This window comes from Nyctereutes procyonoides, unplaced genomic scaffold (genome assembly GCF_905146905.1).
Source record: "Nyctereutes procyonoides isolate TBG_1078 unplaced genomic scaffold, NYPRO_anot_genome, whole genome shotgun sequence".
NCBI classification, from domain to species: Eukaryota; Metazoa; Chordata; class Mammalia; order Carnivora; family Canidae; genus Nyctereutes; species Nyctereutes procyonoides.
Window position 1 is genome coordinate 52,768,750 of NW_026575052.1, and position 25,641 is coordinate 52,794,390.

The following is a 25,641-nucleotide window of genomic DNA, read 5'->3' on the forward strand; positions in this document are numbered from 1 at the left end:
TTGTTACCGTCCATGCACCTGCACTGTCACACCGTTGTCACCCAGAGTCTGCGGCCGGCGGTAGACGTCCCTCTGATGCACATCCCCTGGGTCTGGACGCACGTAGAGTGACATGTGCCCACCATGCCGGTGTCATGCATTGTAGTTCCACTGTCCTGGCAAACCCTACATTCCACCTCCTCATCCCACCTCACCCCAGCCCCTCACAACCAATGATCTTTTTACTTTTTACCATCTCCAGGGTCGTGCTGTTTCCAGAATACCCTACAGTTGGAATCATACCATATGGGGCCTTTCCAGGTTGGCCTCTTTCGCGGAGTAATGTCCACTGTAACTCCCTCCACGTCTTTTCGTGGCTTGATAGCTCATTTGTTCTCGGCACTGAATAACGTTCCGTCATCTGGAGGGGCCACTGTCGGCTTATCCATCACCTGCCGAAGGGCCTCTTGATTACCTCCAAGTTTGGGCCATTGTGAGTAACGGCGCCCAGGTTCTTGCGTGGATGTGTTTGTAGCTCCCTTCGTGAACACTAAGGAGCGCGATTACCTGTCTGTATGGTAAGAGAATGTTCTGTGAGAAACCACTACACCGTTCCAAAGCAGGCGGGGGGGAGCACCATTTGGCATTCGCTCCAGCAGAGACGGAGCGTGCCTGGTGCTCCATGTGCCCGCCAGCACCGGATGGTGTTCGTGTGCCAGATTAGGTGTGCTGACATCACGCTGTTGTTTTACTTTGCATTTCCCCGATGACACGTCATGGAGAGCGCCTTCTCATATGCTGATTTGCCACGTGGACATCTTCTTGGGTGAGGTACCCATGAGGGTCTTTGGCACATTTGCTAATCTGATTGCTTGTTCTCTTATGGTTGACTTTTAAGAATGTGTGCATATGTTCGGATAATAGTTCGCTATCAGGTGTGTCTTTTGCAAATATTTTTTTTCCCACTCTGTGGCTTGTTGTCTCATCCTCTTGACAGTGTCTTTTGCAGAGCAGAAGGTTCTAATTTTAATGTAGTCCAGCCTGTCCTTTCTTTCATGGATTGTGTCCTTGGTGTCGTATCTAAAAAGTCACCGTCCTACCTGAGGTCACCTAAATTTCCTCCTATATTCTAGGAGCTTTCTAATTTTGCATCTGACACTTGGGTCTGCGATCCATTTGAGTTACTCTTTGAGACGGCTGCACAGTCTGGGTCTAGACTTTTTTTTTTTTTTTTGCACGTGGACATACTGTCTTTCCAGCACCATTAGTTGAAAAGACTGCCTTTGCTCTGATGTCTCACCTTGACTCTTTCACCAAAGAGTAGTCAGCATGTTCCAGTGTTACGTCCATCTGTTTTTTCACCAACACCACACTGTCTCAATTACTGTGTCTTCGTATGAAGTCTTGGGTGTTTATTACTTTTGAGCAGTAATATAATTCTGTGTCTCGCAGTGTTAAAGGCCCGAGGTGCCTTTCTTTCTCAATAATTTAAGCGGTGTCCCTTGTTGTTCTAGTGCTTGTGCTTTTCTTGAGAAAGCTGAAATTCCTCTCTGTGTCGCTGGTGCCACGGGCAGGATTAAATACATGTCACAGCCTAATCGCTGGAGACCAGGTCACTGACCAGAGGTTGTAGGAAACACGGTGTGACCCAGGTCCGTAAAAGTCTATGCATTAAGTTCTTACAAAGGCCACGGTATTTGCTTTACTTGATGGAGTGATGGACGCTGCGAACGTGAAATGCAATTTTATGTCCCAGCAATGTGAGAGCTAGGAGAAGCCGTGATGTGGATGTGGCTCAAATAAGGCGACAGCATGCATTGAGCTGGATGCCCAGCACAAGGGCCGGACGTTCTGAGGACACTCCGAGCCCATCAAACCCACATTTCCTCGTATCGTTTACATATGTGCTACATTTTGGCAGTCACTCTGTAATCCCGTATCCCTATATGGTATTTCAAGTAAACCCCATGAGAATCGATTTTCAACTCCTTTAAAAAAAAAAGAAAAAGAAAGAAAGAAAGAAGAAAGAAAGAAAGAAAGAAAGAAAGAAAGAAAGAAAGAAAGAAGAAAGAAAAGAAAAAAGGCATCGACATCATTTTTTTCAGTGGTGAGACCAAAAAAAAAAATCTAATATTCTTCTCCTTTTATAAAAAGATTTATTCGTCTGCTACCCTTCCTGAACTTCTAAAACATGAAGTGACAAATACGAGTCTCATAAAATACCCTGGTTCTGATGAGCAAGACAGTAGAACTTGATAACAAACGCTGAATGGGACCCGGTTCAGCAGAAGCACTCAGCCAGAAACACGGAGCTGCCAAAACAGTCTTCACAGAGGACGGGCAGGGAGGCGCTCTCCGGCTGGGGCCGCGGCAGTCCGAGGCCGTCCTGCTGTCTGCAGAGGCAGGAAGACAGATTATGTTCTCACGCTTGGGCGCGCCCGACTTCTGCCCAGAGCACCGCCGAGCGACGTGTTATTTGCAGGGTGACTTTTTTCCTCCTTACGTTTATTTATTTATTTTTTTAAAGATATTATTAAATTGAGGGAGAGGGTGTGCACGAGCAGGGAGGGGGTGGGAAGGGGCAGAGGCAGAGGGAGATGCAAACCCCCCACCCCCACCCCGTGAGCCAGGAGCCCCACGTGGGGCTCGATCCTGGGACCCCGGGATCAAGACCTGAGCCCAAGGTGGATGCTTCACTCATGGAGCCACCCCAGGTGCCCCTCTTATTTTCCAAAGACGATTGTATTTTAGGCACAAATATAATTCATGCAAGACCATAATGCATGTGAGCACATCTTACAGATTCATTCGCACAGTCTTGAAAAGACAGAAAAAAAAATTTCTATGTATTTGAAGAAAAGAGGGATAACTCTCTTTTCAACATATTGTTCCAGTTATTATTATTATTTTTTCTGTCAAAAATGTCTCCCTCCTTTAGAAGGAAAATAAATGCCGAGGTGAGAGTCCTCGTGGACAATCGCTCCTCCTGAGCACACTGGCGGACTGGGCCTAAAAGGTACCGTGAGCCCAACTGACTTGTGGGGACAGTGACATGGGGCTAGCAGTTCATGCCACGCCCTTCAGGACCTGGTCCCTGTGCAGCCCCCTGGGCAGGGGACAACCCTCGGTCCCATACCGAGAAGACCTTTGGAGGCTTTCTGTGCGCTGCCTACAAGTGACCCTTGAACGCACGATCTGCTCACAACCTTTGTCCTGGAGGCGCCGCACCTCCCGGGCCCTGCCAACCAGAGCTTGGGTTGGTTTCCAACCCATAATCAACTGCGGGCAGTGCAGGACTTTCAGGTTCGGGCACCGCGGATCGATCCATTCTTTCTAAAGAGCGTCCCTGTATTTCCATTTCTTGTCAAGAAGTGATATTATAAGAGTTTCTGGAGGCCAACCTGCAAAAGTCTACAGTAGCACGTAATGTAAATAGTCCCAGCTAAGGAGTCCACCGGCCCCAGTCCAGCCTCAGGTCAAGGTCTTCCCGAGGGGGCTGGAGGCGGCGCCCCTCTGCCTGGCTCCTGGTGGGCAGGTGCATCACCTGCGGGGCTGCCTCCCCCATCTCCCAGCCTCCTGCCCCCCAGGGGGGACACACCGTCCATCACACCGCACCCAGATGCCTCTCAGCTTTCATCTTTTGCCCCTGACGGTGACTCGGAGCTACACGGTTTCCAAGAATGTGAAGTCCTGGCACCCTTGCCGACGGTCCTTCAAGGTCTGCGAGTCCGGTGGTCTTCTAATGGAGCACAGGTGGCTGTGGCGTGGGTCTTCCCAGGCTCTCGACCTCATGCTCCACAGGACATAGACTCTGTGTACCTGTCAGCCACCGAAGCTGGCAGGTGCCCCTCCGGGCCCTTCTGTAGCCCTGCGGAGGCATCGTTGTTGTGCGTCCTCCCAGCGTGTTTGATAGCATCCAGGTATTCATGACACTCAAGTTGTCAGCATTATCCTGCTGCAACAGCAGCCCGAGTCATCCTTCCCGTTCCATCTGCCACCTGCCCTCCCTGCGCATGGCTGCTCTTCCACACTTCTCTTTGTGCAGCTTCGTTTCACAGTGGAGCAAAACCAACACCCTCCATGGCCCCATCTCACTGCTGTGTAGCCCTTGAGATTGTGGACTCCTGGCTCCTCGGATTAAAGACATTATTCCATGGAGTTGCTCCTTAATGCCTGTGACAAAACGCTATCCTGTATGAAAACCTTCCAGCTGCGCTTGAAAACAGTAGAAATAAACAAAGTCACCCAAATCTACCACCTGCGATCATTCCTTAAATGGTGGACTTTCAGTGGAGAACAGCAATGGGTGTGAGCCAGACACAGACGGCAGATGACCTCTGTGAGCCGACAGACGCAGGGAGAGCCCAAGTTCCGAGGAGGAAAGTTTACCTAGTGGCAAGCCAAGCCACGTAATGACCGTTAATCTTAGTATGTTGACCAGCTGTTGAGCTGTGGTTAGGGACCGTGGGTTTATTATTTTTTTAAGATTTATTTATTTATCTTCGAGAGAGGTCATGCACACACATGAGCAAGGGAGGGCAGAGGGAGACAATCTGCAGCAGATTTCCCCGCTGAGCACAGAGCCTGACAGGGGGCTCGATGTCACGACCCTGAGCCAGAACCAAGAGTCCGACGCTTCTCCAAATGAGCCTCCCAGGAGCCCCACGACCACAAGGTTAACAGAACTATGGGCAGATCTTGCTGATGCCATCGCAATTACCCATTTGTGATGGGTCCCCAAGCAAAGTTGTGAACCGCAGCTCCGAACCCTGATTTACTCTTCCTCACTGTATTGTCTCCACTGTCAACCATTCGGTGGGTTTTTCCAGCTCGGAGGTTACTTCCAGTTAAGACTCAGAGCTTTTGAGAACAGGTTGCTCACAGCTGTCCAGTCAGCTACGTGGGAAGGAGGGATGGAAAAGGAGTCAGAGAAGTCTGGCTGGGCTCTGACCTTCACGGGGTGCTTGAGCTCGGTCTGCTCACACCTGTCATCAGTGAGTGCAGCAACAGTGGCCACCCAGTAGGTGCATCGTAGGTGCAAAGGGAGAAAGTCATTAGGGAGCCACTCCTATGGCTAAGGAGATTACATCTTTCCTCTGTGGATAGCCTGGTACAATGGGAATAACGGGAAAAAATGGTATTGTCCTGTTGATGTTGGCATTTCTCAGGCTATTGGTGTTAAATGTAAAGTTGAGGAAATAAGAGCTGGAAAGACTCACATGTGAAAAGCAAGCTGAGGATCCACCTCCACCTTGCACAGTTTGGAGATGAAGAGCCTGACAGCTAGTGAGGGGTACTAGGGCCGACCTGGACACTGACCCAGGTCCCCGAATCCTAACCAACCTCTACAAACAGGCAGGGAACTTGCCTCAGAAAGGGAGATGTGAGCAAAGCTTGATCATGGGAAGGATTTAAAGCAGAAGGTTATAAAGTGTGAAGAAGCGAAAGCCCACCCTGAGAGGAAGTGGTGGGAGCCCTCGTAGAGCACAGGCTCCTGCAGGCCTCCGCGCAGGAATGGTCAGCCCCGCCAAGGTCCATACCACCTGCAACCTCAGAGGCTTCCCACAAATGACTTGCAAGGCTCACTAGGATCATCTGTGGTTCTGCAGGTCTGTCCAGGCTGCCACTCTGTCCCTAAGCCTTCTCCTTCTAGAACCTGGGTGGAAGCATCCTTTACCTGGAACAAAAAGTCAACACAAACTCGACGATTGATGGGTTGCTCATATTCTGAGCTCCTGCTCAGAAGTGAAGGAGGTCACATAGGCTCACAGCAGGTCGCAGTGCCCACCTGACCCCAGGGTGAGGGGGTGTGTTGCATTTGAGGTCACAAGACACCTGTGGGTCTAGAGAGCTTCTCATGGGCAGGAGCAAACACTCGCACCAACAAGCCACTGTAGCCGGAATTGCATCAAATACGCATTGTCCTATTTGGCTTTTAGATAATCCCCTCCCTGACCTAATTGATGAAATATTAGGAGCGGCTGGTTTTTATTGAGAGCTTTTTGTCCATTTGCAATTCCACGCCATGGTAAGAAAAGATGCATGTGAACCTTGCTCTGTATGTTTGTTTCTAAAACTATGTTATTTGCAGGGGGAAAAAAAAAAGAACTTTCCTGGTGAACTTGTGTCACATTACTGGCAATTTGGAAATGAAGTTCTCAAAAGATGGCTTGACTTGGACTCTACCGACTTGGTTTTCCCGCACCCCCAGAAATAAAACACACCCGTGATGTCCATCTTCTCCGCCGCCGTGTGCTCCGTGGAGGTCAGCGGACACTGAGCTGTGTTTCTGACAGTTGAATTTAAAATCTATCAGAGTTTAAACACAATTTAAGCATGGATTGACTCACACATGACTCGATTCACAATTAGAGCAGAAAAATCTGAAGTACCAAGTTTACAAATTTTTTTGGAGCATATGAGACAAGGAGGAAAAAAAAAAAGGTTTTTGACAAGCGCCTGGCATCTTTCTCAGAGTTTCATCTCTGCAAATGCTTTCATATGTCAAGAGATTCAGAGGCTTGACAACCACGACTCTTCCCGGTAACCTAGGAAACAGAAGCTACACTCGCCTTTTTGGCAATCACGGAAAATGGATTTACATTAAAAAATAAAGACTTTTGCTCCTCTTGTCTAAGCAATTATACTAATTAGATTGAAAAATCCTGACATTTCCAATTAGCATTTACTACTAAATGTATATCTGCAAATACAACAGAGGGTAAATACTGATTTGTGAGACCAGAATAAATTGCACGCTACCATGCCACGGGCAGGGAATCAGACAGCACAATATGCTAGCACTATTATCCAACTTTTACTATTTTTGAATTGAAACAATCATTTGTAAATTGTAAGTGGTAGTACAGATGTAAGTGAAACATTTGCAAATGAAGTATGTCAAGTTGGGCTCGAAGCAATTAGAAAGAAAGAAAAAGAAGGTTTCCTTTCAACTAAAAAGTCTACAGGAGATCACAGAACTTGCTAAGGCCCCGCCAACAGTTCCCTCCTGGGGGTGGGGGTGGGGTCTCAGGTCTCGCCCCCAGTCCTTCTGCTGCACCCGTGATGAGTGAAATGATTCATTACAGCCTTGCAGCTGTCACAACTACGGCATGTGGGATGGCGGCTTGATCCTATATTTAGGGGAACCTACATTCAGGCTTAGCTGTAGCATTCCTTATGGGTTGTACGTTCCAACTCGTTGAAGAACGTCCATGGTATTCTGATAGGGATTGCACTGAGTGTGTAAATGGCCCTGGGTAGAATAGACATTTTCACAATATTAATTCTTCCCATCTGTGAGCATGGACTATTTTCCCATCTCTTTGTGTCTTCCTCAATGTCTTTCAGAAGTGTTCTCCTAGTTTTTAGGGTATAGATCCTTTACCTCTTTGGTTAGGTTTATTCCTAGGTATCTTATGCTTTTGGGTGCAATTGTCAATGGGATTGACTCCTTAATTTCTCTTTCTTCAGTCTCACTGTTAGTGTATAGAAATGCCATTGATTTCTGGGCATTGATTTTGTATCCTGCCACACTGCCGAGTTGCTGTATGAGTTCTAGCAATCTTGGGGTGGAGTCTTTTGGGTTTTCTATGCATATTATCATGTCATCTGAGAAGAGGGAGAGTTTGACTCCTTCTTTGCCAATTTGAATGCCTTTCATTTCTTTTTGTTGCCTAATTGCTGAGGCTAGGACTTATAGTACTATGTTGAATAGCAGTGGTGAGAGTGGACATCTCTGCCATGTTCCTGATCTCAGGGGAAAGGCTCCCAATGTTTCCCCATTGAGAATGATATTCGTGGTGGGCTTTTCATCAATGCCTTTCATGATATTGAGATATGTTCCCTTTATCCCTACAATTCAAAGAGTTTTGATCAGGAATGGATGCCACATTTTGTCAAATGCTTTCTCTGCATCTATTGAGAGGATCATATGGTTCTTGTTTTTTCTCTTGTTGATATGATCAATCACATTGATTGCTATATGAGTGTTGAACCAGCCTTGCATCCCGGGGATAAATCCCACTTTGTCATGGTGGATAATCTTCTTAATGTATTGTTGGATCCTATTGGCTGGTATCTTGTTGAGAATTTTTGCATCTATGTTCATCAGGGATATTGGTCTATAATTCTCCTTTATGGTGGGGTCTTTGTCTGGTTTTGGGATCAAGGTGATGCTGGCTTCATAGAGTGAGTTTGGAAGTACCCCATTTATATCCTTTGAAACAGCTTTAGTAGAATAGGTATTATTTCTTCTTTAAACTTTTGATAGAATTCCCCTGGGAAGCCATCTGGCCCTGGACTTTTGTGTCTAGGGAGGTTTTTGATGACTGCTTCAATTTTCTCCCTGGTTATTGGCCTCTTCAGATTTTATATTTCCTCCTGTTTCAGTTTTGGTAAGTTGCGGGTTTCCAGGAATGTGTCCATTTCTTCCAGATTCCCTAATTTGTTGGCAGATAGTTGCTCGTAATACATTTTTAAAATTGTTTGTATTTCCTTGTTATTGATTGTGATCCCTCCTCTTTCATTCATGTTCTTATTAATTTGAGTCTTTTTTCTTTTTAATAAGTCTGACTGGGGGGTTTATCTATCTTATTAATTCTTTCAATGAACTAGCTCCTGGTTTCGTCGATCTGTTCTACAGTTCTTCTCTATTTCATTGAGTTCTGCTCTAATCTTCATTATTTCTCTTCTCCTGCTTGGTTTAGGCTTTATTTGCTATTCTTTCTCTGGTTCCTTTAAGTGTGAGGTTAGCTCATGTATTTGAGATTTTTCCAATTATTGAGGAAGGCTTCTATTGTAAAGTACTCTGATCTTAGGACCCCCTTTGCTGTATCCCAAAGATTTTGAACAGTTGTGATTTCATTTTCATTAGTTTGCATGAGGGATTTTACCATATAGGTAATGTTTTATTACTTTTAATAATTCATGTATTCTTATTCACAAATTACTCCTATTGTTAAAAGTAATAAAAGTCATAAAAACCATCAAAAAAAAGAAAAGTACATTTTTTAAAACTCTGGTTTCTAAAACTATCTATTCTTATAAATAATCAGACATTTGCTAAGGTGAAGACTATATTCATTCTTATAAAAGGGCAACTTAAACACGGATTTTGTTAACCATCTTAGTTTTTAAATCTAACATGTCATGGTGGTAAACAGCTCAATGCCTGTGAAACCACCCTGGTTGACCAGCTGTTTGCAAACACTAATCTAATTATACTTAGTGAGTCTAGAGAGCTTGATTCTGTGAAGCAAATCATGTCCTTCATTCACATCTCCAACTTTGAGACTTTTGTCCCACCACCAACTCTAACGCATATACCACACCATGCACACACAGAGATGCACAGACTCACACTTGCATGACCTCACACAATGTGTCAAGTGTGACTAGGTTAAGCTTCAGGGATATATTAACACTGGATCTCCAAGGGTTGACAGAACTAAGGCATGTGCCTCACTCGCAGACATGCCAGTGGCTCATGGTCCTTTCCTTCATGCCGTATGGTCTTTCAAGGACCCAGGCTGACAAATGTTCTGTTTCCTTTCCACATCTAGGTGACCATAAAGTGAGAAGAAAAACCTGGAGGGTCAGGAAAAACACATGTTGCTCTGCCCAGAGTTCGTGGGCTGAAACTACTCAGAGGGCAGCCACCTAACTCCAGGAGAAACGGCAATTGTAGAGAAGCTGATGGAATGTCAAGTGGACAGTTGGCTGGCTACACGTGGTTATAACTTCCTCCCAAGAGTGTGAACACCAGGAAGAGAAGTATCACCAGAAGTGAGCAAGCTTGGATGATAGACCATAGAATCTAATTATAATCCCACCTACCAAAATTAAAATGAGAGAATGAGAGGGAAAAACCACTTAATTCTTTTCTGACTCTGTTTCTTCAGATGTTCAGACTAATGGGATAGGAAGAGAGCCTATGCGATTTTGTCATGAGTCTGGGCCCTGCAGACTGAGGCAGATCTGTATCCACCAGAATAGGCTTAGATGGACCACGGTGAAGGCCCTAAAACCTTCCAGTCTCAGAGACACCGCTTACTTCTCCCTTCTTCTGCGAGTCCAGCCTAGGCACTACCTGGAGCAGTGCTGGGTGCCCTCAGAGAGGAGAGAAAGTGTGGAAAATCTTGCCCCTGCTCGTACATTTCCCAACCCTGCTGATAGTATTCAGGGGAAGATAAGTGACATGACTACAGGAGGCTCTCTCAGAGCACAGAAGGGACGTCTCCCCGTGGACCTGGGAGGAGAATCGGCTCTGTTTGAACTTTTCCCTAAGAGGCATAACAAGTGTACTCAGCAGAGTCCCTGGGATGACAGCAGGGTTCACACAAGTCTCGGTGCTCCACAGCTCCTGCAAGGCCAGGACCATGCCTATCCGACGGCCAGCACTCTGCCATCAGCACAGTGCTGACCCAAGTAATACCGCTTCAGTTTTCTGTGGAACAAAGGACAAGAGAAAATCAGATGGAACAAGTATTCTCTGTTAATTGCTTCCAGATGTTTGCTTTATACTCTCTTGAAAAACAGAAACAAGAGCTTCCATGGTAGAAGCCCTCCCGGGTCCCATGAGCCTGCCCTGGCAATTCCCCAAAGTCCACTAGAAACACTTGGTCTTTCCTGATTGAGATATATCTTCGAAACCTCCTTTCTGTAACACCACCCCACACCATTCCGGTTTGTTGTTTCTTCTTTCTCAAGTGTCATTTTTAGGGGAGGTGTGGGAAGAACTGATGTAAAGTGACAAATGTCTATGCAGGAAAGAGGAGAGACTACTTACATAGGAATAATTAGAGCAGAGGCTATTTAGAGGGATTGAAGTGGCTTTCCCAGCTCTCAGAGCAACTGCAGAAATTATCTTCTGGTGTGACAAAAGTACAATACGAAGATATTTTATGCACAGTAAGTGGGTAGATGTGGATAAATTACTTGTATGAAATGACAGGCTATATTTTAAAATTTAATTTTGGTCGTTAGCTCTTAATTCCCAAATTTCTCTAGCACAAGATTGTCAAGACATCAGGATAGGCAGTGTTTACTGGGTTTTAAATGTTTTCTCCCTTCCACTTTTGTATAAGAAAGAAATTGATATGCACAAGAAGAAGGAACAATCACATATAACTATCAAATTCTCATTTTCTGTAATCCTAAAAAGTAAATTTCTGTCACATTGGCAAGATACACAAACACACTCCTGTTAGGAAGTCTGACCTGGAGGGGTTTTTAATGACACAGGGATTTACAAAACAAATGGTGACATATTGAGAGTGCGTGATTATAATTATGAATAATTATGGAATTTTAAATTAAAATGAAAGGAAAAAAACTGGCTACCCCCTTCCGAATAATAAATATATTTGTTTCTGCAAGGCTCTTACTTGGCATTTATCGTTTTGTTGATCACAAAACTAATTAATCGTCTTGTTTACTTAAGAAAAAAAAATGGGCACAACACACCCTATATTAGAAGATTTCATTAAACAGATTGTAAATCTTTACTATTGAGCTGCCAAAATCTTAATTTTTTTTTTCAGGAACCAGAAGTGCAAGGAGGGTTATTACTCTGTCACTTAAATAATACAAAGCAAATACTTCTCTCTGGGCTTCTAGGAGAATGCAGACAGCAACCCCCCTCAGATGCACCACAGGGGTTGACAGCCCATCACAGACTGAGCATAGGGCATCTTGCCGGTCACGGTGGAGGGCGCAGAACAGACCCACTGCGGCTATGACATGAGTGGGGGTGAGGAGGGAAACAGGATCTTGAGAAATGAGACTTCTCCCAGTGTCTAATTTTGCAACTTCACTCATGGGCCACTTAACATCAGTTCACAGAGCCCCTGAGATCTCACATATGTTGACATTTGGAAATTATAGTCACTAATATCATTTCTGTCCTCACTGGAAAGCCTTTACATGTTGTGAGACTGTCAAGCACTTAAATTCTAAAATTTCATCACTGGACACTAATAACTTAATTTTATTTTTTGAAATGACAGATTCACTTTGTTCGATTTTGAGAAAATGTCTGCCGAATACCCAAGTCTGAATAATCACAGTTGTCTGTGAGGGTTGAAGTCAGGTGGAGTTCGGTGAAAAATATCTGCCAGTTTCAGGCAGAGTGCACAGTGCTTTCCACAAGAATACCATCACACTGTGGCATGCAGCAAGAGTTTTTATACATACATCCCATTTCATCCCACAGAATATTTGGAAAGATGTGGATTAGGTTGGCATTTAATAAAATAAGCAATTTCACTGCTTTTACAAGAATATATTTAAGTAACACTGTCATTTTTCAAACTGAGGGTGCATCATGCTGAGTAAAACTATGATAATTAGTACAGTTTGGAGCTGCTGCTGGTTTTGATAAGACAGTGGATGCATTGAAGGTATAGGTATTAATAATTTTACAACAGGGAAGATGGTGTCATATAATTATGATAACAATGATTTTGGCCTCTTGGAATGCCTCAGAGAGTGTCAGGAAACCCCAGACCACATTTTTTAAAACTCTTGTTCAGGTAATGGTATTCAAAAAGAAGAAAGATCTGAACTCAATCAGACTACCTACCACCTAAAGACATTACAAAATTGGAATATCAAAGTAAGCCCAAAGTAAATGGAAGAGAAAAGATAATAGAAATACAATTTGAAGACACTGAAATAAACAGAAAGAAACAAAACCAGGGAAACTTAACCTCAGGTGTTGAACAAACTTCATAAAATTGACAAACTTTTTGTGACACTGAAAAAAAGAAAATTAAGAAAATATAAATTGCCAGTCTCACAAATGGAAGAGGAGTCCTCACTAAAGATATTAGAGAACTGGGGGAAAAAAGAAGAAATATTTAAGACATCTTTATTTCCATAAATTTGACAATTTGGATGCAGCAAATTCCTTGAATGATATAAGTTAACAAAACTGACAATAATTAAAAAAAAAGAAAACTTGATCAGCCCCCAGTCAATTACAAAAATTGAATTCATAATTTTAAGTTTTCCCACAAGTAAAATTTCAAACTCATTAACTTCCTTGCTGAATTATATCACACATATAGAGAAATGATACCAATCTAGGAAAATTCTGTCAGATAAAGAAGAGGAAGGGATACTTTCTAATTTGTTTTATGAACATAGTGTTACCCTGACTCCAAGAAGACAAAGCCACCACACATAGGGAAATATAAACATCCCTTGTGAACCTAAACAGCATTACCCATCACAAAACCCATTAAGAGAATCTAGCCATACAGAAATAGAAAGGTAAACTATAACCAACTGGGAGATATGCTAGAAATGTAAATTTGCTTTGACATTTTAAAATCAATCAATATAATTAGTTCACTGTATTAAAAGGATAAATTATTAATTATCTCAACTGATAAAACTATTTTATAAAATTCAACACTCATTCTTCTTAAAAACTCTTAGCAAATAAGGAAAGGTAGAGAATCTCCTCAACATGAATTGTTGAATGTAATAAATTAAAAATAATTAACAAAAAGTCATAAAAATAATAAATGAATTCATCACTGTGACCAGATATCTAACATACATGAACCGATGGTTTCTAAGTACTATCAAAACCATTTGGAAAATACATTTCAATATCTGCTCGTGATAGCCTCTGTAAACATAAAACACTTCACAATGAATTCAACAAAACATGCAAGACCTATATTCTGGTAACTACAAAACCTGGCTGAGAGAAATTTATTTAATCTAAAAATTGGAAGGGAACCTAGGTGCTTAGTGAGTTAAGCATCTGCCTTCGGCTCAGGTTATGATCCCAGGGTCCTGAATCAAGTCCTGCATCAGCTCCTTGCCTAGCAAGGAGTCTGCTTCGTCCTCTGCCCTTCCTCCTGCTCATGTTCTTGCATTCTCTTTCTCAAATAAATAAGTAAAATCTTACAAATAAAAATAAAAATTGGGAAGACAGACCATGTTCATGGATTAGTGACCTTGATACTGTCCAGATTATCAATTCTCCCTAAATTGATCTATAAATCCAATGCAATATCAAAAAAAGTTTCAGAATACTTTATGATAGAAGCTGAGAAGCCTATTGTAAAAATCCTTACAAACGTGCAAAAAAAACTTAGAATAAACAATGGAATTTTGAAAGGTATTAAAACAACTGAAAAAATTATAATGCTTAATTTCAAGAGTCACTATCCTATTAATCAAGACTTTAAATGGCATAAAGATAGATCTTCAGATGAATTGAGCAGAATAAAGTCCAGAAATAAACCCAAACATGCATGGTCAATTGATTTCTTACAAAGTTATAAAGTTAACCTAGTGGAGAAAAATGATGTTTTGACAAATTGTCAAAATTGTGTACAAAAAGTTGAGTAACATTACAAAAAAAAAAAAAAAAGTTGAGTCACAATACAAAAAAAAAAAAAAAAAAGTAGACCTCAACCTTTGGTTTGTATTATATTGATGCATGATTCATTTTCAAAATGTTATAAATTGAGCTTCATCAAAATGAAAATTCCTGTTCTTGGAAGGATAACAAGTAACTGAAAAGGAGAACAAGATATCGGGAAGCAATGTTTGCAAACATATATCTGACTAAGAACTTTATTCAGAATACACATACAACACATGGATGGTTCACAAAAATGATATACACATAAGCCCAATAATCAGGAAAAGATACTCAACATCTTCAACTGTGATAGAAGCGCAAATTGAAATGCCAGTGAGATACCACTGCACACCCCGGGGCTTGTCACACGTTGCCAGTGGGGATGTAAAAAGGATGGGACACCCTGGATCACAGATGCTGCAAAACACATTCTTACGATGTTCAATACGTAATCGACTTATACACCGGTTCTTGGACTTCTCGACACTTGCCCGGGAAAAATGACAACATCAGTCCACCAGGCTATTTTCTACATTAATGTTCATCGAAGCTTAATCATAGTAGCCAACAATGTAAACAACCCAGATATCCAACAGTGTAGCGTGGGTTAAAAATAAATGAGATATAGCCAGGTCACAGAAAACCATTTAGCAATAAAAAAGACTGAATTACTGATACATCCAATACCATAATTCCACGGAGTTCTAGAAAAAACAGTTCTAATCTACAGCGACAGGAATCTCATCAGTAAATTGCCCGAGGCCTTGGGTAGGGATGATTAGCTGCACAAAGCCACAAACAAGGGAACGTCTTGGCATGAGGCAAATGGTCTATGTCTTGATTGCGGCTGTGGTATCCTGAGTACGTACATTTGTCAAAGCTCATCATTCAGTTAAAACAGGTACATTTTCTTATAGGCAGGTTATACCTCAAAATGTTTATTTATAGGAGATTTATAATTTATTATAAGGTGCTGTTGCAGCTGATTATCCATCAGGCAGGGAAAAAAAAAGAAAACCCCTTATTTGATGACATACATTAATAAATATTCCAGTTGGATTAAAGGTATAAACGGTGGTTAAAGAATGTTCTTACGAGAACACATACGGAGCTGAGATAGACAATCTCAGGGTGCAGAGCTTTTACACCAAGACTGGACACGCAGAAGAAATGCCAGAGAAAGGAGACACATTTGTAGAAAAACAGTAACCTGTTGGATTAGCAAAGTGGATCATCAACAAAATTAGTGGAAACGTGATAGGTCTGGGAGCAGTCCTTATGATTTGAAGTCAAGCCTGTAGTTAACCGTACTGTCTCGTGTACCTACGGCTTAAAATGGTAGACTTTGTGTTATGTTCTTACCACACACGCCCCCCTGCAAAGGGACAGGGGATGCTTTGGGAGGTGGTATGTAGGTTCTTTACCTTGATTGTGCTGATGGTTTCACGGATGTATGCACACCTACAAATGCATCAAACAAGCACTATGTTCCATTTTGTCCATCAGTTACGTACACCTCAATAAAACCATTAATAATTAAGTAAATATAAGTTTTAAAAAGTGAATTTGACACCTACGAAAAGAATCATGAACAAGTTCAAATGGCCATCGGATGTCTGAAAGCAAATTCCAGTTCCTTAGCAGGGAGTTAAATGCTCGTAAAATTTTAGTATTACTTTTACTAAAGTAAAAGTACTTTTACTATACTTGCTCATCCAGCCCAAGTTAAAAGACTCCTACCGTTCCCGTTGTCGGTTGAGGTGGCTGAAATGTGCACTTCCAGGCAACGTAGGCAGAAATTTGAGTTAGTACACGTGGAAGTTGCAACAGAATCTGTAGAAAATGCAGTCCTGCTCCGCTGCAAGCATGCCCAGACCACATGCGTGTGAGGATGTGTGATTAGGGTGCAGCGTTCAGCTCTGAGACCAGTGATGGGCAAGGACCAACGACGGCCTTTCAGGGGAGGTGGTGGTCAGTCCCACAGGGGGACTTGTTGCTGGCGGGTCCCTTGAGGGTTGTAGAATTCATTGGGGTAGAAATAGTTCAGCTCCTGGTCAAGTGCCCTGTGCTCTCAGATGCCCTGCGCTTAGTTCCCCATCACCCCACGCTCCTTAACCCGCTGTTGAGGCACAGGGTGAGGGCCCATCAGCGCCAGTGGGGCTGGGTCCAGCAGGCAGCCTTCCCAGGATGTAACTCTGCAGCCACTGGAAGGAAGGGACGAGAACTATGAAAATGTCCTGAAACTCCTGCTGCAGGACAGTGTAGAGAAGAGGAAGCAGGTGCGGCAGGCAGCAAACTGGCCTCACCACGTGGAGCACAGAAACCATAGACACGTGTGTGTTTATCCGAGTTACAAGATCTACGTAATTATAGGAACATGTGGACAATACTGAGAAATAGAAATGCTCGAATATTAGTGTGAGTCATCGTAGGGGAGCAGGTGAGCAGAAAGGAGAAGGGAAGCCCAACCGGAAAAATGAAAAATGTATATTTAATATGATTTCATTTACACAGTTAGAGACATCGTGTGTGCGCATAGGTGTTGGTTTAGTTCTAAAATAAGTTGAAGGGATATTGCAAAGCTGAGGCCTGGGGGTGGGGAGGAGACTGGGGCTGCAGGATGCTCACTGGGGACACGGTGCCCTGAGCAACCTGCCCCGGCCTCCCGGCCTCGTGGGCTCGGAGCCTGTGCCCGAGGGGATGCAGAGTGACCCACGCGGGAGAGGAGAACACGGCCAGATTTGACCACAGACACATGCATCTACCATTCAGACGTGCCGGTAGGCAGATCCTAAGAAGGAACTATGAATAATCCCTGCAGGAGCTCAAGCAGATGATGGAGGCAACCAACCATGGGGGCGAGGTGGCAGCGAGGTGGCGGGGAGGTGGCATTGAGGTGGCAGTGAGCTCCCGGGAGCGCAGCCATGGGGCCCTGGGAGGAGGAAGGCAGCGTGTTTCCTCATTCCCAGGCCCGCTGGGCCTTGCAGGTGTCCTTGCAGGGGGAGAGCAGATCCAGCTGGGCTGTCCTGCAAGACGGGGATGGGGATGTGGGGCCAGCATTCTGGGGAACCCCCCGCCCCCCGCCAAGCCCCATGTGGCCTCCCGCACACGGTTGAAGGAGGGGGCCCGGCAGGCAGCCAGCAGCTCCCACACCCCTCTCGCCTTCTGACTGTGCAAACTTCCAGCCAACCCCTTGGAAGAAGTAGGTCTGGAACCCCCACGCACCAGCATGCAAACCCCCAAACACAAATCCGCAAATAGCGCTGCGAGAAGTAGTCGAAAATGTGCTAATCTGACTAAACCAGGTGAGGAAACAGGAATAAATCCTCACCGTCGTAAATCAGGGTCAAGTGACTCGAGCAACATGGGAGGGACACGCTTATAGCAACGACCTCTCCAGGGAAAAGCAGTCTGCAGAAATCCCGAGGCGTCCTGCAGCATCCTTGCAGCCGCCTGATAACATGGAGGCACATGGACACAGCCTGCAGATTAGTGAGAAAAATGCAGTAATTGTCTTGGTGTAAGTGTCTTGGACATTTGCATGAAAGTTGTACTTTCTTCCTTCCCTCCCTCCCCTCCTTCCCTCTCCTCCCTCCTCTTCCCTCCTCTCCTCCTCCCTCCCTTCCCTCCTCCCTCCCCTCCTCCTTCCCTCCCCTCCTCCTTCCCTCCCTCCTCCCATCCTTCCCTTCAAGTAATGCCTGTAGGAGACCCTGAGCCTGGATCTTCTCTCCCCAGCAGCACAATGTGCTGCTGGCTTCGCCTCATCTCCGGGGGCTTCCCACTCCAGACGCTAAATCAATTTAACTTTCCACAGTGCACATTTGAATTTGTAAAGAGGTTCCACTCACAATTTTCATGTTGTCGCCAATAAAGTAAATATATAGTTATTTTCTCCGTACTGTAAGCTAGAGAAAACAGCTACTAAAGTTGTCTAGATTTAATTAAGCAGCAGTGTGTGCAGTTTCCAAAACTCTGCACAGGGAAGAGGAAGCGATTCAGAGCAAGTGCAACGCACTCGATTCCAAGCAAAACACGGTGTCCAGTGACCTCAAGAGCTTTTCTCCACCCGCACCCCCCCTTTTAAGATTTATCATGGAAAAGGAACATTTGAGTTAAAATTAAAAAGAAGTCTGAAAAATGTGAAAAGCTTCGGTCATGTGCGAATTGATTTTTCCATCTCTGAGCTGCTTCCTGGAAATAAGAGATGGTGATGACCTTTTCCTGGGTTGATTCTTCTTAGCTTGGTTCCTAAGCTCACCTGGGCTTGTGACAGTTTTGTGAGGACCACTCCAGAACGTGAGCTCATTTGTAAGAATATGGGTCTGGAGTTTAGCAAGAAATACACCCTTTTGATCCATACACTAAAAATCTTCCAGTGTGTACTTTAAAAAAAAAAAAAGATTTATTCACGGACGCCTGAGTGGCTCAGCAGCTGAGCATCTGCCTTCGGCTCAGGTCATCATCCCAGGGTCCCAGGTTCGAGTCCCTCATCGGGCTTCCCACAGGGAGCCTGCTTCTCGCTCTGCCTGTGTCTCTGCCTCTCTCTGTCTCTCATGAGTAAATAAATAAAATCTTAAAAATAAATAATAATAAATTAATTAATTAAAAAATAAAAATAAACAGAATCTTATAAATAAATAAATAAATAAATAAATAAATAAATAAATAAATAATATTTTTATTTAGAACAAGCAGGGGGAGGTGCAGAAGGAGAAGGAGAGAGAGAATCTCAAGCAGATTCAGTGCTGAGCGTGGAGCCCAACATGGGGCTCGACCCCAGGACCCTGAGACCATGACCTGAGCTGAAACCAAGAGTCAGATGCTCAGCCGACTGAGCCCCCCAGGCGCCCCCAGTGTGTACTTTTACTTTATAAACTATGGTGACAAAACTAGCGGCATGGTTTCAGTTAAAGTTTGAAAATGTATTTAGAAGATGCGGACACAGTGGATATAGCTGAAATCCCAAAGCGCTTCTGTATTTTCATCCTACATTCATTACTCTTCACTTCACGTCCTGTGTAGGTCTTCCCACTGCCTAAGAGACCCTCCACCCAGGGAAGGTGGGGGTCCCTTTTCTCAGCCCCTTTCTCTCTGCAGCGCTGGTGCAGGTGGGGCAGTCGTTGGGGGCCCAGATTCTCCGTGGGCTTCCCCAGGGATGCCCCGAAGACATGCGGCAGTTGTGGCGCTGAGGAGGACACCCCTTAGGCGAGCATAGGAGCGTCATGTCAGGAGGTTCTCGAACAGCAGAAAGGGGGAGCCAATTCTCTTCTTAGATTCCTGATGCGCCCATTGCACCTCCATACCAGCAACTCAGGAAGTTCCTTCTAAGCTCACGCAAGGCACTGAGCACAACAGTCGTAGCAGGGAAGTGAAGACGGTAGGCTACACGAGTTACCACAACGCTGGGATGTGTAAGGCTGGACCTTTTCCATTATTTAACAAAATCAAAAATGGAGAAGAGAGTAGGTAGGAGGCCTGACTCTAAGAGGTACCCCAACAGTCTTAGCACACTCCCAGTAACTGACTGCACACCGTACATGACTCGCCAGATGCACCAGACCGACCGGGCCGGCGGGCAATCTGTTTAAAAGATGTGTTTATCTTAAATGTGAAATAATTGACTTCCAGTGATTGGTATTTCACATCATAGTTATTTCCGTTTCTGTGCCCGACTCCTTAGGGCACTTAGCTACTCTAGGTCACAAAACGCGTGCGCGCGTGTGTTTTAAAATAGCTTACATCCAATTTTTAAACATCAATACAACCCATTAGAGATGATGTTATTTCAAGTCGATTTTCTCTCTTCCCAGTACTTTTCCATCTCTAATTATGCATCTGTTTGGGCTTCTCTGAAGAACCGTCTAGCTCTGAGCTAATTTTATTAGTCAAAATTCATCACTAGGGGTCTAGTTTTTGCATGCGCTCACCTCAGTGCTCCCTGGGACTTCCTACTATTGCCAGCATCTTGGAATAAACATCAGTGGTGGACCAGACCAGGCGGGAAGCTTGTTTCTCTCTCCTTCAAAATTTCCCTCCTCCTTCCTTCCTGAATCCCTTCTCTCTCACTTTCTCCCTCTGTCTCTCTCTCATTCATTTCATCTTTTCCCCTTATTTTTCCATGCCACTGGCAACATCACTATAGTGACAAAGAGACGCTTGTTCTCTGGAAAGTCAATACACTGCCTGATTGTATCCAGGACAGAGGTGAGACACCCTGTGATTCCAGGACATTCCAAAACATGGTTTATAACACTTTTCAAATCAAGGCATGCTTCACAATAAAACAACAAATCTGAACGTCAAAAGGGACATTAAAATATTTCAATTCATGGGTGGAAGGTGGGATCACGAAGAAATAGAAAATCTGAACAGACCAAAAATGAGGGAGGTGACTGAGTAGTAATCCAAAATCTCCCCATGAGGAAAAGCCCAGGACAAGATGGTTTCACTGGTGAACTCTTATAAACATTTAAAAAAAAGAACGAATATAAATTTGTCTCAAAACTCTTTCAAAAAATAAAGGAGGAACAATCCCAAACTCATCCAGCACCACCCTGATACCGATGCCAGACAAGCACACTGCAAGAAAAGAAGACCACTGGCCAGTAGTCCTGCTGACCATAGATGCAGAAATCCTCAGCAAAATACCAGCAAACTGAATCCCACAGCCTGGTAAAAGGATCACAGGTCAAGATCTAGTGCAAGTCATCCCTGGAAGGCAACGATGAGTCAACATCCACACGTCAATAACTATGACACATTTCATTTAAGGAACAAAGAATAAAAATCATACCCACAATAGATGCAGAAAAAATACAAGACAATTCCTCAGAGCTGAAGGAGACATCGGTGAATAGGGAGACTGAGAACACTGAGCATTGGGCAGCGTCCCCGGGGAAGAATCCTTATCCCGTGGGGAACTGTCATCTTCACAGTTACCAGGGGCCATGGTTTTCCATCTGAGTCTGTAATTCCTTCCACTAAAGGGCTTGAACATATTCTCTTGCTCTTTAACCTTTGACTCTTTAACTTCCTGACCAAGGAGGCCGTGGTGTGTGTGCGGCAGGTGGTCCAGCTTGAGGGACCTGCTATTGTGTGCTCCCCCAGGTGCGTAAAGACACCTGCCCAGGCAGGTCACCAATCTGAGGGGGATGAAGGCTCGCGAAGCAGAGCAGAGACTATAGGCGCTTTTCCTCAACCAAACTCCAAAACTATGAAGATTGCTCTTTAATCATTGAAGTTCTGAGTAGACTTACTCCCTAACATTTTTGTGGTAAGAGCAAATTGATCTCCCTGGACTCGGTCATCATGACTTTAGAGAATGCCGGGTTTAAAGTGCCCTTAAAGCTCCTAAGGGTGGAGAGAGGCAATTTTTAAAAATATTCTTATTGGTGGAAAGGAATCAGATTTTCCTTGGTAAGAGTGAATTCTAGACTGCAGAGGACTATGACCCTCAGATGTGTGAAAGCAAATTGCTTCTTCTCATCAAAGTTTCTCTCAAGCAAATCTATCAAACTCAAAGGATACACTCGTATTCAGTGACGTTGGGGTTCAGAATAGGAACTCATGTGCTTCTTTTCTGAAAAATAAAAAAAATAAAGAAAAATTTTTATTTAAAATAAGAAAAGAGGGCAGTCCTGGTGGCTGAGCGGTTTAGCGCCACCGTCAGCCCTGGGAGTGATCCTGGAGACCCGGGATCGAGTCCCACATCAGGCTCCCTGCATGGAGCCTGCTTCTCCCTCTGCCTGTGTCTCTGCCTCTCTCTCTCTGTGTCTCTCATGAATCAATAAATAAAATCTTAAAAATAAATAAATAAAATAAAATAAGAAAAACAATAAAAATGACATGTAAAAAATTGTAGAAATAAGAATCCGAGGAAAGGAGATTTTGGTACGAGACACAGTGTGTAGGCCAGAAAAGCAATTGGTCTAAAGAAGCAAAGGGTGTCAACATCCCCTAAGAAGAATGAGTTCAGGAACAACCATGGAAGAAAACCCAAGCAATAGTGACAATAAGTAAGAAATGCCATGATGACGGGAATGCAGGTAACAGGAGTATCGTCAGGGGCCACACGGAGCTCCAAGAATGAAGAAAGGGACAGATAATCACATTTTATAAAAACAAACAAACAAGCACCAAGACGAATCATGATTTTGAGCAACTTGTGGGAACCCTCCCTCCCGCAGCACAGACTTCACCCAGCAGCCGCGAATCGCACAGCCCTTACCTCCACTGACCGCGTAGTCTCCTTCTACCACAGCCTGGAGTCAGTCTGAGTCTTGTTGATGCAAAAACCACTTTCCTTCTAAACAAATTTCCACCACCTTCACTGCAGCGGCCTGCCCCACGGTGTCCACGTCCACAGTCCCACAAGCGCTCCATGGTGGAGCCACAAGGCTGTTGTACTGCCAGGTGTGGTCCTCTGCCCTGTGTCCTCTCTACGCTCCCCACAGAAGCATCAAACCCTTCCCGAGACGTGGGTGCTCTGTTCCGGGTTCTCACTGTCACCTTCTCCTCCCACTTTCCCTTCGCCATCTGCGGGTCCAGCCACATTTCACTCCATCAGTCACTCAAACACCTCCCACTCCCTTCTACCTCAGGACATTTGCACATGTTAATTTTTCTGCTCCCAAACCCTACTTAGCTTAACTCATCCTTAGCTCTCTCTTTAAAAAATAAAACAATTTGTTGAGATTTACTTGACAAAAAAAATTGAGATGCTGGGGGTGCTCAGTAGGTTAAACGTCTGCCTTTGGCTCAGGTCATGATCCCAGGTCCTAGGTTCAAGACCCACATTGGGCTCTCTGCTGAGCAAGGAGTCTGCTCCTCCCTCTCCCTCTGCCCCTCCCTTCTGCTCCTGTGCACCTGCTGTCTTGCAAATAAATAAAGTCTTTAAACAAATGTGTATATTTAAGGTGTGTAACATGCTGTTTTGATATCTGGGAAATGAGCACCACAATCAAGTGAGGTAATGCATCCGTCACCTTCCACATTCACTGTATGTGTGTGTGCACGTGTGTGTGCATGCCTGGGAGAGTGGTGAGAACACTTAGGACCCAGCATCCTGGCACATTTCCCTTGCACGAGACAAATTGCTCGCTCTAGGCTCCACTCTCTACACTAGGCCCCAGGGCTTATCCATCTTCCACCTGGAAGGTCGCCCCCTGTGACCTGCACCTCCTCTCTCCCCGCCGTACCCCAGCCCCTGGCACCACCATCTACTCTCAGGCTCAGTGAGGGTCAGGTCGAGATTCCACGTAGGGGTGAGGTTGAGCCCTGTTTCTCCTGCATCTGGCTTCTTGCACTGAGCACGATGCCCTCTACCTCCATTCACATCACTGAGAATGGCAGCAGGATTTTGTTCCTTTTTGTTTTTTAGCAACTGAATAATATTCCCCTCTGTGTGTGTGTGTGTGTGTGTGTGTGTGTGTGTGCACGTGCGCACATGCACATGCACTCTCTGCCTGTGGGCACTTGGGTGGCTCCGCATCCTGGCTGCTGTGAACAGTGCTGTGCTGAGCACCGAAGAGCAGGTGTGTCTTTAAGATCCTGATTTAGTTCCTCTGTGCAAACTCCCAGAAGTGGGATGGTTGGGTCCTTTGCATGTTGCGAGGACTCCCCCACTGCGTCCCCCACTGCCACATCACCTGTTGGATGCCCACACGGCGTCAGGCACAGCCTCCCCCGTCAGCTCCCTCGCCCAGTTTGGTGCCGTCGAGTTCTTACCCACCTGTAATCCCCCACTTCCCTGTCGTGGGACGACCGCTGTCTTCCCCACTAACCTATTCCTACATACAATGGGCGCCGTCTGCCAGGCTTCCTACCTGCCAGTTTCTGCCATGAGACCAGTAAGATGGCATCTGTTGTGACAATGTAAAAATAAAGTTATAGCAGACAACTTTTGTTTGCAGGGGATTGTAGAAGGGAGGCTGCAGGTGGATAATAATGTCCTCGGAGGACACAGTCGTGAGACAATAGGTATAATCACAATCTCTTCAAACACTAATAGATGTTCCGAGCATCATACAAAGCCTCAAATAGAAATGCTAAAAATATAAAATAAAATGATGAAAATTTGTGGGAAAGGGAATTTAATTAATTCCTTTTATATCATAGCAGATGATGTACAATTGCTACATCAAGGAGTATTGATATTATTTCCAGAAGGGAAGTATAACAACTTAAAAAATGATTTTAAAATGTTAAAATTGATTGCTTTTTGGGTAGAGTACTGAAGGCATACATGTGCTTTGTGGTAAAAATTTTAATTATTAACAATGCTTTTGATTATTGCCATATTCAAAGTTAAGTTATAGCTCAGTTTAGAAATGATTACTCAAACGTAAATTCTTTTTAAAAATGATATTTTAATTGAAGGATATGCTTATATGTGGTCAGAATCAATGTATTAATTAGAGAACCATTTTCATTTTTAAGTTTTGTATCATAGTCTCAAGGAACACATGATGTTTTTCCACTTATTTCTTATCTTTAAGGTTGTACAATTTTCTTTATAAGGGCATTTTCTTTTTCTTTCAGTTTTTAAAGGTTTTCTTTATTTATTCATGAGAGACACACAGAGAGGCAGAGACCCAGGCAGAGGGAGAAGCAGGCTCCCTGCAGGGAGACTGATGCAGGACTCGATCCTGGGACCCCAGGCTTATGACCTGAGCCGAAGGCGGACGCTCAACCGCTGACGCACCCAGGCGTCCCATCATAGCTGTATTTTCTATAAATCAGAAAGCATCTTCCTTAGGTTCTTAATAATCCTGTTACTGTTGTGGTTATAGTTTTCCTATGTATTGTGACAATACATCTCTTGTATTTTGTTTGTATGTTTATACATGTAAAAAGTTATATCTTAAACTTCTTAGACCTCCATTCATTTCTTAGGAAACAACAGCAGTTTTCATACGTTCATCTTAATTACGGACAGCGTAGTGAATTGTATCATTACTGGAAACGTTATTTCTAGTGGATTCATTTTGGATTTTTTTGAAAGGCAAAAATGACTTGGTCAGAATATTTATAAGATTTAAGAACATATAGCATATTTTCATGTATTGATTTTCTAAAAAAAAAATATTTGGGGAGCAGATGCTCTAGGTCTGTCACAGACACAGATGTATGAAGGAGGCCAGGACCAGAGCCGAAGGGGTGTTCACAGCAACGTCACTCCCAGAGCTTTAAATCAGCAATCATGATGCAGTGGGACAAATGCTACAAAGGCGGTTTGGAAGGGCTCCTGTGGCACCACCTGTAACCATCTCATCCCC